The following is a 16046-nucleotide window of genomic DNA, read 5'->3' on the forward strand; positions in this document are numbered from 1 at the left end:
ACCACCTTGTACCTGGCCGGCTCCTCGTGGCTAATAGGATCATAAGCACCTGGTGCACTCTGCCCTGTGAAATGACCAGGGTGTTTTGGGGTCCCACAGGTTGTCCTCGGTGAGTTTCCAGAACAGTAGCTTACACCCTTTTTTTTTTTTTTTTAAAGCTGAGAACCTTCCTTCCATTTCTTCCCTTAAACAAGCCAAAAATGTAAGACAGATCACAGCTGAGGGACTCTCCTTGGATAGAGGGTTGGTGCACTGGCCCACCTACCCGTTCAAGCACCCCTTTCTCGCCATCCTGGCTGCTAAGGCACCTCTGGGCATCTTGTGGAGTTCCCAAGACCATATCATGAGCTCCTATTTTCTACTGACGTGGTGGAGGTGAGTGAACTGCAACCCAAGGGGAGAAAGCTATTGCTGCTGCTGTGGAAAGCCTCCTATTTCACAAGATCTGGGGGTGGGCCAGCCTCTCTTACTGATGTGATAAGCATTCTTTAAGAGGGTCTCTAATGTAATAGGCATTGCCCTAGATGGCCTCAAATGTACTTAGCTGTTTATGAAGGCGTTATTCCCTTCCACGCTCCCTGCCCTACCCCACCTTTGCTTCTTTCTCCAGGGTTGTTTACTCCCTGCCCACCTGCCCCCTACCTCCCCACCCTGGGCTAGCTCTAAAGGATAGAAGCCTTACTGGGGCAGGCAGCAACTCTCAGAGGGCAGAGCTCACCTACAAATACATCCTCAATGTTAGGGGATAACAGCTTCCTCAAAAGTAACACCTTGAACATTTGGGTTCACCAGGCCTCCCTGTGCCTTAGTGAAGCTTGCCTCCGCCAAATCCAGACCCTAGTGGAAAGTAGTTCCCAGGGCAATCTCCTGAGAAAACAAATGTGGGGTTGGGGGCTCTTCCCTGGAGCGGAAGCAGAGGACAGAGGGAAAACCTGAGTGTAAAGAAGAGACACTTTCTTCTATATTTCTCCCTGCCTTTTCCCATCTATATTAAGGTTCGATAGATATAGATAGATAGATAGATAGATAGATAGATAGATAGATAGATAGATAGATAGATAGATAAATAGACAGACAGATATGGATATGCAAATATTGAGGAGTTTATTAGAGGAATCGGCTCATGCATGACTATGGGCATTGGCAAGCCAAATTCCACAGGGCAGGCTGCAAGTTGGAAGCTCCCTTGATAGTGATGGTGTTCCCAGGAGAAGCTGGTTGGATGAAGTAGAGGCAGAAATTCTTTCTGGCTGCTGGACTCCATAGTTCTTGCTTTAAGACTTCCAACCAATTGGAAGAGGAGACTCCACTCCTTGTGAAGGTCATCTCCTTTGTTGGTTGTTGATGTAGTGAGCCTTAGATGCAATCAATTGACTATACAGGCAAACTATCTATGAAACACCCTCCCAGTAGCAATCAGGCCAGTGCCTGCCTGACCAAACAACTGGACACCATAACCCAGCCAAGCTGACACATGCACTTCCATCACACAATTCTTCTTCTGTCTCACCTCCTTTCTCTCTCTTTGGCTCCATTGACTGTCCCAGAGAGCCTCCCTAAAGCTGGGGAGTGGTGGCAATCAAACATAACACACTAGTGACCAGCATACATCAAAGAAGGGCCTTTGTCACCCACATTTGGCTTAGTGTACAACTCATAGATCCTCAATAAAGGTTCCAGCACCAAAGACAATGGGATTTGAGAGTAAGCATTAAAATCTTTATAATAGTAGTAACAATCAAGTGAAAGAATATTTCCAATAAACACTTCCTTTCTGTTTGCCCCTAAAACTTCCCAGAAGTACGTGAAGGGCAGAACCTTGGAAAGCATCATTTTGAAATGTTTGACTCTAGCTCTCTGCTCTGACCTATGAAAAGGCCATTGAGGAACTTCATGGACTCCTCCCAGATCACTGCTGGGATCCAAAGGCCCGCCAGACAGTGATCCTAACCAAAAGAACACCTCCCTCTTCCTCTCAAGGTGAGCCACGGGGAACCCAAGGCCCTTCTTACTCTTGTCTGCAAAGAAAGAGAAGGCAGGCCTGGAGACGGCTGAGTGCAGGCGGGAAAGAGGAACCTGGTTAAGGAGACAGCTGTGGAGACGAGACTCTTCAAGGAGGCTGGCTGGAGTTGTGGAAGCTCATGTGTAGCCAGGGCCTGCCCCAAAGAGGTCCAAAGATAGGGAGGGAAGGTGGTGACCAGTGCAGGCAGGGTGGTTTGAATTCACATCCCAAAGGAGAGCAGAGCGGGAGACTAGAGAGGGTCTGTGGAAGCAGGATTTCCCCCAGCACGGGCCCGAGGCCTCTGAGAGGAGCTGCAGGGTCGTCCTCCCAGGGCGCGCGTGTGGAGGGTGAAGGCGTGCACTAGAGGCTGGCCGGTGCCCACCCGCAGGCAGAGGCCCAGAGCTGGGGAGGGTTGGGGTCAGTGTCCCCGGGGCGGAGGGTAAGGCTGCATAAGGGCCCTGATCTCGTTAGCCAAGGATTCAGAGAGGGACAGCAGCTAGTACCAGGACTTCCCGGGTTTCTGGAGTGAGCACTGAGGTGGGTTTTGTTTTTTGTTTTTCTGAGGTACAGGGGGCTGGGGATTGAACCAGGGCTCTTGCATGTGGGAAGCCGGCCCCAGTGAGCCATATCAGCTCCCTGAGTTGACTTTTTTTGTCTGTTGTTTGTTTTTAGGAAGCAGCGGGGACTGAACCTGGGACCTCCCGTGTGGGAAGCAGGAGTTCAACCATTCGAGCCACATCTACTCCCGACTGAGGTGTTTTTTGTTTTATTGTTCTGGTTTTTTTTAAACAATTAAAGCCTTTTTTTCCCTGCCCACAGGACAAAATTAAAGCTTATTTAGCTGAATATCTTTTATTTTGTTTTTTTTATCAGTTACCGAGGCAATGGTGAAATGTAAGAAAATAATTAATTTCAAGACATAAACATTCATCACATTTGCAAAGCTTAGGCAAAAACAAGACAACAAAACTACCTGCAGCTCACGAGTTCTCAGGTGGTCCACTAGAGAATCTCAGTTTGGTGTGTGCTGTTTTAATAAAATACAGGGGCAGCGAACTTGACCCAGTGGATGGGGCGTCCATCTACCACATGGGAGGTCCACGGTTCAAACCCCGGGCCTCCTTGACCCGTGTGGAGCTGGCCCATGCGCAGTGCTGATGCACGCAAGGAGTGCCGTGCCACACAGGGGTGTCCCCTGCATAGGGGAGCCCCACGCACAAGGAGTGCGCCCCGTAAGGAGAGCCACCCAGCATGAAAGAAAGTGCCCCCTGCCCAGGAATGGTGCTGCACACAGGGAGAGCTGACACAACAAGATGACGCAACAAAAAGAGACACAGATTCCCATGCCGCTGATAAACAACAGGAGTGGACAAAGAAGACGCAGCAAATAGACACAGAGAACAGACAACCGGGGTGGGGGTGGGGGGTGGGAAGGGGAGAGAAATTAATTAATTAATTAATTTTAAAAAATAGGATCCTTAGGACTTTTTTTTTTTCATTTCTTTTTTTAAAATTTTTATTAAGAGCAGTGGTAGGTTTACAGATAAATCATAAAGGGAGGCACAGAGTTCCCATACACAAACGCACACACAGTTCCACCTGTTATTAACATGCTGCACTGGTGTGGTACCTTTGTTAGAAATGATGAACCGATACTGTTATATTTATATTATTAACTATCGTCTATCGCTTACATTAGAGTTCACTCTTTGTGTTTTACAGTTCTATGGGTTAAACAAAACTATTCTGGTAGCACATATACAACCTAAAATTTCCCAGTTTAACCACTCTCAAGTGTACCATTCGTTGTGTTAATTGCATGCACCAAGCATCAAGTCTAGGGTCAGCTTCCTCCTGGGTCTGAGAAGACGCTGGAACCACTGTCCCAGCGAGTGGTGAACTCTTAGGGATCAGCTCGGGGAGCTGCGCGGGGAGACGGGGAGAAACTTTCTCTATGGGCAGCCACTGGCCCCATCTGTGCCACCGTGACTGAGTTTGTGGGGCTGGTCTCTGGGACTGAGCAGCACGTGGGCAACCAGCACCCAGACCGTGATGCTTTGATGCTGGATGGGCCCCAGAGAAGAAGTATATTCTTAAAGTTAACCCATCCCCGTTGGTGTGGACCCACTGTAAGGAGGGTCTTTTTTTTTTATCCTGCCTTCATGGCTTTTTGCATGCTGTCTGCTCTCTGTGTCTACTCACTGAGCATACCTGTGTCTGTATTTATTTAATTCGTTTCCTCTCCTCCCTTGCAGCTTGCTTGCTGTCTGCTCTCTGTGTCCATTTGCCGCACGCTCTTCTGTGTTTTTCCTTGTCTCCCTTTTTCGTTGTGTCACCTTGCCGAGTCGGCTCTCTGCAGCGCTTGCATCTGTGGGCCAGGCGGCTCTCCACAGCGTGCGGGCGAACCTGCCTTTGCAAGGAGGCCCCGGGACACGAACCCAGGGCCTCCCACATGGTAGACGAGAGCCCAACGATTGAGCCACAGCCGCTTCCTGTAAGTAGGGGCATTTGGCAAGTAGGATCTTCAGATGTGACCCACTCCATTTGGGGTGAGTGTGAATCCACTTACTGGAATCTTTACGGAAGAATGAAATACATACAAAGACAGAAAAAGCCACAGAAGCAGGAAGTTGGAAGCACTGAAACCTGGAAGAGAAGGGAGAGTCCAGCAGATGCCACCCTGTGCCTTGTCATGTGACAGAGGGGTCCAGAATCACCAACAAAGCTGGTCTATGGCGAGAAAGCGTCACCTGATGATGCCTTGATTTGAACATTTTTTACTCAGCTTTCAAAACTGTAAGCCTGTAAGCAAATACATTCTCACTGCTAAAAGACAACCCATTTTATTGTGTCTGCTTTGAACAGCTTTAGTAAAGTAAAACAGGCCTGGGGCAGGGTTTGGAGGAGCAAGCTCCTTCTCCAAGCCCACAGGAAGGCAGTGGGAGAAATGCAAGCCTGGCACATGCTCCCCCGTGTACACATGTTGCCAAATCTAGCCTGAACTGCTGAGCTCCACAGAGGAGGCCACAGCTAGGTGGTGTCCTCATGTCCCTGCCCACTCGCTGGACCCTTCTGCCATCCGTCCCTCCTTGTCCTCTGTCTTCCCTTCCCCACTGCATACACAAATCCCAGTGTCTGGCCTTCTTGGCCTTGTCTTCTGTTTTCCACCCTGACTCCCTGGGATTGGAAGTCAGGGCCTGCCTTCCCCAGTTTTGGATCCCCTGGTCCTCTTGTCCTTGACTCGTGTCTCAGTTTGCCAGGTTGCAATCACAAATACAAGATAATGGGTGGGCTTAAACAACAGGAATTTATTGGCTCATGGTTTTGAGTCCAGAAGAAGTCCAAAATCAAAGCCTCATCAGGTGATGCTTTCTCCCTGAAGACTTGCCATCTCTGCTGGCTGTTGGCACCTGTATTAGTCAGCCAAAGGGGCACTGATGCAAAGTACCATAAATCTGCTGGCTTTTATAAAGGGTATTTATTTGCAGATAAAAGCTTGAAGTTACAAGGCCCTAAAGAATCTAACTCAAGTTGCTTCCTTACCAAACTCTGTTGCCACATGTTGAAGCAAGATGGCGGGTGACATCTGGAAGGGTTTAGCCTTCCTCTTCCCTCTTAAGGCTCCATGGGTCTGGTTTCTTCTGATCTCCACTATAGGCTGGCATGGGGCTTGTCTCTCTTCCCAGGCTCATTTCTTTCTGGGCTCAGCTGCTCTAATCTCTACACATGGTCAGCTGTAAACTGTCAGGAGAATGACTCGTATCTCTCTGGGGTCCCAGCATCCAGTTCTCTCCTCCTCTGTGTCTGTGGAGCTCTCTCTAGTCCTCTGTGTACCTTCTCCTGTGTATCTACTTCTGTGTGTCTCCTTGATTGAGTGTCCACTTATGTAGCCCACCAAGGAGGTGGGAACTCAACCCTGCACACCTTAATGACATGGTTGAATCAAAGCCTTAATCTGAACATAATCAAGTAAATGTAAAACCTTTGAATTTAATACAATCAAGGGTATCATGCCCAGAAGAACAGACCAGTTTTCAAACAAAATCAGTATTTCTTTTTGGAATTCATAAATAATATCAAAGAGCTATAGCATCCTTGGGTTTTCTTGGCTTGAAGATCTACCTTCCATTATATGGGAGCCTCCTCCTTTCTGACTCCTGTGGCTTCCAGGTTCTCCCTACAAGGCTTTCAGTCATCTGGATTAAGGCCCATCTTGCTTGAGTTGATCCACATCTCAACTAAATTGACGTCTTCAGAAGGTCCTGTTTACAATGGGTGCACACCCTTAGGGACACGAATTTAGGATGGGAACATGTGTCTGTCAGGGTGCATCGTTCAATCCACTGCAGCCACCTCCGTGGCTCCTCCTGGCCCCCCTTATTACAGTCGTTGTTGTCTGGTACAGCCTGGCTTTGGGGAGAGCAGACAGCCAGGGCAGAGAAGGAGTGCAGCTTCTGTGGACTAGAGGGAAGGCACTTTCCAGATGCTTTCTCTGTGCCCTGCGAAGGGGGAAGGGAGAAAAACACAGCCCCGGAGGGCGGCCCTCAGGCCTGCCTGCAGCAAGCAGGCTCAGTGGCATTTGATGGCAGCAGCCCGCAGAGGAGAGCAGGGCAGGCTCCAGGCAGAGGCACTGGGGAAGACCCCACACCCTCCCCCAAAGCCCAGGCATGACCCCGGCCGGGGTAACTGGACAGGTGGCTTAGGTGCTCAAGTGAGAGCCAAGAGGGAATTTCCCGAGTCACCAGAGAGCCACCATTCAGGAGCACCTGGGCTTCCGATCATCGAGCTGTCCCCTCCCAATGTTGCTATGGCTTTTTGAGGCCCCAGAAAAGCTGATGTGCTTAGAGCTGATCCGCTCCTATGGGTGTGACCCTAATGGAGGTGGGATCTTTGGATTAGGTCCCTTCACCTGAGGCATGGCCCAGGGTGGATCTTCATCCTCTTACTGGAGTCCTTTATAAACAGAGAGAGAAAGCCACGGGAGCTGAGGGAGAGCGCCAGAGGAAGCCCGAAGAGAAGGGGGAGCCCAGCAGTGGCCGCCACGTGCCCTGCCACGTGACGGAGGAGTCCAGGATCTGGGCAGCTGGTCTTCAGGCAGAAAGCATCGCCCAGTGAAGCCCCAGTTTGTGCGTTCTTCTCAGACTTGAGAGTGTAAGCTTGCAGGCTAATAAATCCCCATTGCAGAAGCCAACCCATTTCCGGGATATTGCGTTTTGGCAGCCCGGCAGGCTAAAACACCCCTGAAAGGCCAGAGAGCAGACCGCAGTCCACCGCCTGGGCCTGGAGCAAGTTCTGAACGAATGCTCAGCCATCGAGCCGCAAGGTGAACCAAGTTCAGCTCGCATTCCTGTGGGGAAGGTGGGACGGTGCGCCAGCATCTGTGCTCCTGCAGGCGATGCCAGCCCCCTGCCCACTCCAGCTCACGCGTGCCCCACACCTTTAAACCAGCACCCACAGCTCCGTCTCCCGTAGGGGGGTGCTGCCCCCCTGCTGCTCCTAGGGAGTGCGTGCATTTGCACCATCCCTCGCCATAGGATTCAGAGAGGCTTTCTGCAGGCCAGGCGCTTAGCTCTTCTTCTAAAGTTAAAACACAAAGAGATGTGGGTGTGCTTGCCTCCAGACAGAGCCCAGATGGATGAGAGTGCAAACGAGCGCTAACAACAGACTGGGTGCTGGGGGGGTGTCTCATTTCACCCTCTCCCAATCTGCTGGGCCGGCAGTGGGGAAACTGAGGCTCAGCCAGCATCTGGCAGAACCGGCATCTTCCAGCCCGGTGTCTGGCCAGCACTCAACGGAAGGGCATCCAGACAGGCCAGCCTGACCTTCGGGGGAAGAAGGCACAGAGGAGCGTGTCCACAGGGAGAGCCGCCGCCCTGACGAGCACCGGAACGTGAAGCGCTTCAGAGCCCCGGGAGGAAGCCTGCAGAGAAGGGGAAGAGGGACGTGCGCTGCGGCGAGGTCGCCTCGGCGTTGGCGCGGGGCCGCGGGGGATCCGCGGTGATGAAATATTTATGAATGGGGACCAGAGCTGCGCTCTGCAGCGCAGCGCGGGGGAAGGCGACGTTCCACCAAGACCGGAATAACCCAGCCCCCCATTAATTATCGGCAGCAGGCGGCAGTGCCGGTTGCCGTGGCAACGGGGTCCCCAGGGGCTCTTGGTGCCTTTATTTTATTTTTTCCTGCTTTCTGAGCTGCTCCCGTTGACTGCGGTACGTTGCATTTGTTTTCCACCAGAGGTTTTCTGCTTGTCCTCCGCAGATGCGCGCGCCCTGTCCTCCCGGCGCCGGAGACCCGGCAAGCTCGAGATTATGTAACTTGGAGCGAAACGCTCTGCAAGGACTTTGATGGGTCGGCGGAGCACCTCCTGCTCTGAGGGAGGAGGGCGAGGAGGAAGGGGGAAGGGAACAGTCAGGAAGACGGGGTGCGCTCCCCACGCCCCGCCCCCACCCCCAGGGCTTCGCGACCTCGGGCTGCGCCAGGGACGAGGCCGGTCCCCACCCTGCCGCAGCCCCAGGAAACAGAAACGCAGCTGGAGCCCCCTGGGTGGGGGGGCAGGGGAGGGGCCCCGTGGTGGCCCAAAGGGGAGCAGCTGCCCCCCCACCCCCAGGAGGCAGCCCTCTTCCGTCCAGGGCGGATTCTCTCCCCACTCCTCTCGCTGAATTCGGGGGGTTCAGTTTGGCAGCAGTTGGGGAGCAACTTTTTTTTTTTAATATATTTCAAATTCACAAAAATAAATAAAATTACAAAAAAAAAAAAAAAAGAAAGAGGCCGCTCAACAAGTTATGGAAGCTCCTAAAAAGTTTTGTTCAGGCACTTTTTTTTTTTTTTTTTTTTTTTTTTTTGCTCAGGCACTTTTATCTCATCTAATTCCAGCTGCTAACTCAGTTGCTCCTCTGGGGTTCAGAAGGATACACAGGGGAGGGACACGGATTAGTTAAAGGACATATTCAAGGTCTCCTTATTAATGAAAAAATAGGAAGAGGGAAAAACGCTTAATCGTATTCATACCGCACACAATCAAACCCCATGTATATATTTTTTACCCTTGGCATTAATGTAGCCCCAACTTTGCTTTTGCTACAGAAACATTACAATGTTAACTATAGTCTGTAAATTACACTGGTTGTATTTTTTTCATGTATCACCACAGTAAATACAGTAGAAAAACATCCCTGTATTTATATTATTTTATATTATATTATTTTATATTTATATTATTTATATTATTAACCACAATACTCTTCTTCCAAAATCATTGTTACACGTCCCCTAGATCATCCTCCAGCTAACATTAACCTCCCTGGACTACTTGTTTCAGCCACAGTCACATCCGTAAGTCAACAGGGTATGTTACAGTCATTATCATGTGTTACCATCAAGTCCAACCCAATTTGCAAGTCCAATGTATTTGCATTTGACCTTATTAACCCGTCTACGTACACCCAGCATCTTCTCTCCCTTCTCATCTCACATTCCATCTCCCAAGGGCAGCGGTCAGCAAAGGCGTCGCCGTCCAGCTCTGCCAGAGAATGGCCCTGAGAGCTCAGTGGCCACGCAGCCTGGCCGCCGTCAGGAGGAGGCTGGCTGCCTCCAGGAGGAAGCGCCCGTGCGCCCACCTCCAGGGCTGCCTCAGTGCTTACCTGGCGTGGCAGCTCTTCCACGTTCTCCTCTGTGCGTCCTCCAGGGAGGTGTGCGGGTCGTGCCAAATGGCATGGGACGGGCGTGACATCCATGGGGCTACTCCAGGCTAAAAATAAATTTCCCCTGCTCCAGAATGATTTTTCTGGCTCCACTCTGCGTTCTAAGTTGCCAAAGGGACTTAGAAGCATTTGTGAGTAGAGCTGGGAAGACGCCAAAAGAGGGCTTACACCAGAATTTTGCCTGTGCATATCTCCGTTTGCTGAGTTCTACCTGGAACAGGACCAGCCGGCTTCCCCGCCGTCAGCCTGCCTGGAACTGGAATCGGGGAGCATGCGTGTCTAAGGGCTCCAGAGGGCAGGCCTGGGGCTTCTCTCGCATCAGCTGCCCTCCCCGTTTTGACCTCAAGACTGACCTGCAGGTACCCAGGCCACTTCCTCACCTCCCCGGGCAAGCGGGACCGAGTGCCCAGTGCCCACGCTGCTGTTTCCTGACCGCCCATCGGGCACCATGCTTGCCCTTTGAATCCCTCCTCTCATCAGCTCTGCGGGGTGGACGGTCACCCTCATTCTGCCCATGAGAAACTGCCGGCTCCGGGAAAGGGAGTCGCTGCCCAGGTTACCGGCTCCCAGGGGCTGCCCTGGGATGAGAACCCAGTTCAGCCTGACTCCAAAGCCTGTGCTTCCCAATGCCTGGCCCTGTGGCCTCCCTGTAAGTCTCCCAGGGAGGGGGCAGTGTCCAGGTGGAGGCCATAAATGTTGGCCACTTGGCAGGTGGTGGCCCCAGCTCCAGGACGCGCACACGACGCGCCACCTGTCGGGCGTGCGGGAAGAAGGCGTTGAATTTCTCTCGTGAGAGTTTTATCTCATCTCCTTGAATCCCAACTTTTGTGTGTGCTTCAGGAGGCTTCTGTTAGCTTAGTAAGAGCATTCATATCATTTATAAATAAGTAAGCATTCACATACTGGAGTGCATGCTCAAAATGATTTTGCCCTTATAGGAAGTGAGCACAAAGAGCAGAGTCGAGTGTTGGAGGCAATGGCACGGGTTCACCTGGGGCCCCTCGGGGGCCGGAGAGCGCAGCCTACCACAGCCTGCCTCAACCTTCACTTGCAGTTTCGTTTGGTCTTCAAGATTCTTCCAGACTCAGCACTGATCTTCTGAATGGCTCTGTGCATTTCCATAAAAGGAAAGTTGTTTCTATTAGGCCTGGGAGCAAAGAAAGTGCCTTCATTATTGGGAGATGTGGAGGCACAGCCTGCAAATTTGGGGGCACAGGGAGGAGAAGGCACACTTTCAGATTCCTGCAGGCAGCTGGCTGGGTCCCCGAGGGGACAGCTCCTTCTGAGGCATCGCTGGCCCCCTACGTCCCCTGGGCTGGGTTTAGGGACTATGTTGCAGGATGGGGTGGGGGGACGACATGGGTGAGCACAGAGATCCCCCCATGCCCTCTTCAGATGGGAGTCAAAGTTGCCTACACATTCTTCAAAGGCGGGGGGGGGGGGGGGGGGGGCCTCTCCTTTCCCATCAGCAGCCTTTGGAGTCTAACCAAATGCTCTGAGCCGCAGTTTCCCTGCCTGCAAAGTGAAGCTACTACGATGCATACCTTTTTGACAGGGTGGTCCTGGGAAGCCACGAAACCCCAGCAGCTCCCAAAGCTGCCCAGCCGGTCACGTCATGGCAAGACCATGCCCTGCACACAGGGACCGCATCCAGCAGGCACCCATAAACGCCCGTTCCCTTCCCCGCGCTGCCTTTTGCTAGTTCCGGGGACTCTGCTTCCCCAGGTGCCAGTTTCTTCATTTTGAAAATAAGAAGCATCTGTCCCATTTCACAGGTAAAATCACATCGTGAGATAGGGAGAGGGGAAACCTGGGCACTTGGAAGCACCAAGTCATTTGTCAGTCAAGACCAGGCAACAGCTGCCAACCCTTGAGCAACTGTCTGACAAAGTGGTGGCTCTTCAACAGCACCAGCCCCTCCCTGCTGCCTCTCTGTGTGTCCCTGGGAGGTCAGGCTGGAGGACCTCTTCAGCCTTTTCCAGTCTTGCTGTAAGATTGGAAGACTTGCACACCAGAACTCACATGCAGGGGGGGCCCCCTCGGCTTTATTTCTCTTGCTTATATAGCATGCATTTTTGGATCTGGTCAAGGGCGGTGGTTAAGATTAAATTTCTCCAGGATGTTTTGTCTTAGAACAAGAAACCTTGTCCCTAGACTCACATCCTATCTAGCAGCAGAAATGCAAGAGGTAGTTGTCTTCAAACTTTAAGGGAAAAGAGACAGCTTGTGCAGAGATAAGCAAGGACAGAGCTATTTTTGCTCTGATGCCAAAACAGATGAGCTTTTATAAATCGTTTAACCATGCCCCACACAGTCTCAGTTTTCTCATTTGTAAAGTGGACTCGCTGGGAAATGAAGATGAGATGGTCGCGCATACCTAGTCGGTCAGCCCTCACTAGTGGTCGAATGGCCCTAAATTGTGCTCCTGACATGCCGAGGCTCTTAGAAAGAGTCTCATGTAATTGTCTTGTTGGCCCTGCCACGTTGATCTTAGTGGCTGCATTGCCCAGGTGAAGAGAGGCTGAGCAGCTCCTCCAAGGTGGCATGGAGGGCACATGCTGGTGCAGGTTTCCCAGCCACCTGCTGCTGACCCCACACTGCCCGCCCTGTGCTGATGGCAGGGTGCACTGCTGGGTTCTCTTCCTCAAAACCACATAAGAGGGAAGCAGATGCAGCTCAAGTGATTGGGCTCCCACCTACCACATGGTAGGTCCGTGGTTTGGTTCCCAGTGCCTCCTAAAGAAGACAGCGAGCTGGTGCAACGAGCAGACATGGCAAGCTGAGGCCACAAGATGACACAGCAAGAGACACAAAAAGACAAACATAACAAAAGACACAACAAAGCAGGGAACATAGGTATCCAGTGCCTCCTAAAAGAGACAGGTGAGACAGCAAGCTGGTGCAACAGGCAGGCAAGGCAAGTTGATGCAACAAGAGACATAAGAAGAAAAACCTAAGGAAAGACACAACGAAGCAGGGGACAGAGGTGGCTCAAGTGATTAGGCGCCTCCTCCCATATCAGACGTCCCGGGTTTGGTTTCCGGTGCCTCCTAAAGAGACAAGGAAGACGAATAGACACAGCAAGTGCAAACAATGAGGGGGTGGAGAGAAATAAATAAATAAAATAAAATCTTTCAACAAAAAACAACCTCCCAAGATCTGGCGGTAACAGAAGGCTATGGAAACTCTAAGACTGGTTGTGGTTTCTCTGGCTGCCTTTGAGTGCCCCTGACTCCTTAAGAGCACAGAACACAGCTGCCCTTTCCTGCCACCACCCCAGCAAGGCTGACATTACATGGGCCAGGCATCAGGGAAGGAGGAAACTGTCACTTCTTGCCAGACACACCACTGTACTACAAAAGCCGCTCCTTCAAGCACGCTGCTGTAAGGCGACCCAGGAGCTGGAGAGAGAAGAGGGGGTGTCTTCTCGGCATACGGCACTTTGATTTCTTCTCTGGTGGAACCACCCTACACTGGTCAGGGGACTCTGGAAGCTCTGCCAGGCCCGAGACAAACCAGCACAGCGTTAGCAGCTGCCGGGCTCCTCTAGGTGGCAGGCGGCTCCCGGACGGAGCTGCACTTCCACGTGGGGCTCAGGACCCAGGCTGGCTGGCTTGGAGCGACCCCCTGCACCAGCCCAGACCCAGCCCTGCTCGGTGGCCTTCTGCAGCCTTGGACAGGCGGACGGGGCCAGAAGATCCCGCCTCTCACCATTGCACACCCCATGCTCAGACTGGCTGTGTGTGAACAAGGGAGTCCTAGGTCTGAGTTCACACTTGGCCTAAAATCTGACCTAAGAGCTTGGCTGAACTGAAGCCAAAGAAGAGCAAAGCAGGGCCTTTCAAAGGATGTCATCCACGCCTCATTGTCTAGAGGCAAGAATCGGGACGTTGAAAGCTGTGTGACCTTGCCCCTGGATGTAACCTCTCTGAGCCTCAGCTTCTCCTCTGTAAGGTGGGAATAAAATTTGTTTGGCAAGTTTGTCCTGAGCCTCAGACATAACAGAAGCAAAGCTGCTGACTCCTGGAATCTATTATCCAGGGTTAGGCTCAGTAGCAGTAGTGTGCTGTGCCCTGAAGGCGTGGTGCGCCCCGGTCCCAGTTAACCCCTCCTCTGCCGGCTGGGGCTTGAAGTCCTGTTGCTGGAGATTAATATCTTTGAGTCTTGAGGGTTGGCTGGGCTGGACGGCCATGAGATCAAGGTCAAGGATCTGGGCTCCAGGGCGCAGTGAGTCTAGGTTCAGATCTTCTGAGCGCAGCTGTGTGACCTGAGGGGAGGTGACTAAACCTCTCTGGGCCTCAGCTTCTCTCTGGGGCTGGTGATGGTAATAGTGGCTCCATCACTAAGGGCATTGAAAAGATGAATGGAATAAAGGATGTGCGTCCCTGATGCAGAGGAAGCGCTCCTTAGCAGTCGGCTCTTCTTTTTGATGATAACGATTAGTCTTTATCACTGTGGACCAGCCCTGGGAGGAGCTGATCGTGGAGACTTGTTAAAGGAAATGAGGTGGCCAGCTAAGGGCAAAGCACAGCTGGGACGTGGAACACAAAAGCAGAGCCTGTGGCTGGGAGACGAGTGAGGGCCTCCGGGGAGTGGGATGTGCAGGGAGGAGAAGTAGAGGGACCAAGGCTGTCCTCCGCTTGCTTCAGAGTTGTGCTCTGGGCGACCCCCAGGCGTCCAGCCAGAAGTGCTGGAGCGAAAGACACGCCATCAATGTTTAAAATCGACCACCGCGCCTGTCCTGCTCCATCCGGCTGGATCCCAGCTTCCCCCGAGAGGGACATGTCCCCTACGCAACAAGGGGCCACCATCGGGGGTCTTGTGGAGGGTCAGGGAGGACCTCAAAATTCATTCTTTTTTTAAAAATTTCTCATCCTTATGGATTCTTTATTTTGTTCATTATTTAATTCTTTCTGTCCTTATTCTTTTTTCTCGGATTTTTAAAATTCTTTGCTTCCCCCCCTATTTTATTTTTTAATGTTAATTAAAAAAATATAAAATGTACCCATATACCCCCCCACTGCTTCACCCCACTCCTCCCACATCAACAACCTCCTTCATCATCATGGGGCATTCATTGCATTTGGTGAATACATTCTGGAGCACGGCTGCACCACACAGACAGTGCTCTACATTGTAGTTTATACTCTCCCCCAGTCCAGCCAGTGGGCCATGGCAGGACATACAATGGCCAGCATCTGTCCCTGCAGTACCACCCAGGACAACTCCAAGTCGTGAAAATGCCCCCACATCATATCTCTTCTTCCCTCTCCCTACCCTCAGCAGCTACCATGGATGGCCACTTTCTTCACATCAATGCTACAATTTCTTCCATTACTAATCACAATAGTTCCATAGTAGAATATCAGTAAGTCCACTCTAATCCATACTCCAGCCTGTGGACCCTGGGATGGTTATGTCCACTCCACATCTATATCAAGAGGGGGCTTAGATTCCACTTGGATGATGGATGCAATTCTCCTGCTTGCAGTTGTAGGCACTCTCGGCAGCCTGGTGAGGAGGTTGACCTTCTTCTCCTTCCTGTTAGCTGGCCAGGGTGAGTCCAATAAACAAGAGGGTAGGAGTTGCAAGTCTGCTGAGGCACAGGGCCTGGCTGTCTCATGGATGGTCCAGAGATTCAGGTCTCCTGAGTATACACCAACCCTAGCTCCAAACACAGGTCCAGGCATGTGTAGAAAGGTCACATCTGAGTCCAACTCCATCACACTCAGGAACACAAACTCCAAAGTGGGGCCAACTGACATGGCCCTGAACTCTAGAGCCATCTACCATGACCATAGAACTTGTGGGTCTCTGTAGCCCTCAGGAGAACCAGTTCCTGGGTTTGTATCTACTTTGGCTGTCTCTGGGACCCTGCTGAGGCATGCATAAGCATGACCCCTCTGAGACCTCCCGACTCTTTTATGAAGACTCATAGCCATATAAATCCATTTGTCCTTTCCATTTCCCCCTTCTATCCAAAGTAAAAAAGCAGTTTTGAACACTATATATTACATGGAGGCTGAGATATTCTGCTGGTCTGAGTTGACCCTTTTATTCAAGGTCTTCTTCTAGTTACATCATCAGCTGATGCTTGGTAGTAATCCCTCAGTGCCAGGGAGGCTCATCCCTGAGAGTCATGTCCCATGCTGGGGGGAAGGTAATACATTTACATGCTGAGTTTGGCTTAGAGAGTGGGCCACATTTGAGTAACATGGAGGCTCTCAGGAGGTAAATCTTAGGCACCCTGAAGCTCTAGGGCTAGTTCATATTTGAGGCACACAGGGTCATAATCATAGCCATCAGTATCAAGGGCTCATTGACAGTTGGACTGTCCTTCTTTA

The 16046-nt window shown here is 51.5% G+C and overlaps 1 long non-coding RNA gene across 1 annotated transcript; it reads left to right on the plus strand.

The window, feature by feature from the left end:
• The first annotated feature begins 1877 nt into the window (after positions 1-1877).
• Positions 1878-2848, plus strand: LOC131275315 (uncharacterized). Its single transcript, XR_009182733.2, has 2 exons — positions 1878-1980; positions 2675-2848. It is a non-coding gene; the product is annotated as an uncharacterized lncRNA (long non-coding RNA).
• The last annotated feature ends 13198 nt before the right edge of the window (positions 2849-16046 follow it).

The sequence above is a fragment of the Dasypus novemcinctus genome, chromosome 22 (assembly GCF_030445035.2).
Source record: "Dasypus novemcinctus isolate mDasNov1 chromosome 22, mDasNov1.1.hap2, whole genome shotgun sequence".
Lineage (NCBI taxonomy): Eukaryota > Metazoa > Chordata > Mammalia > Cingulata > Dasypodidae > Dasypus > Dasypus novemcinctus.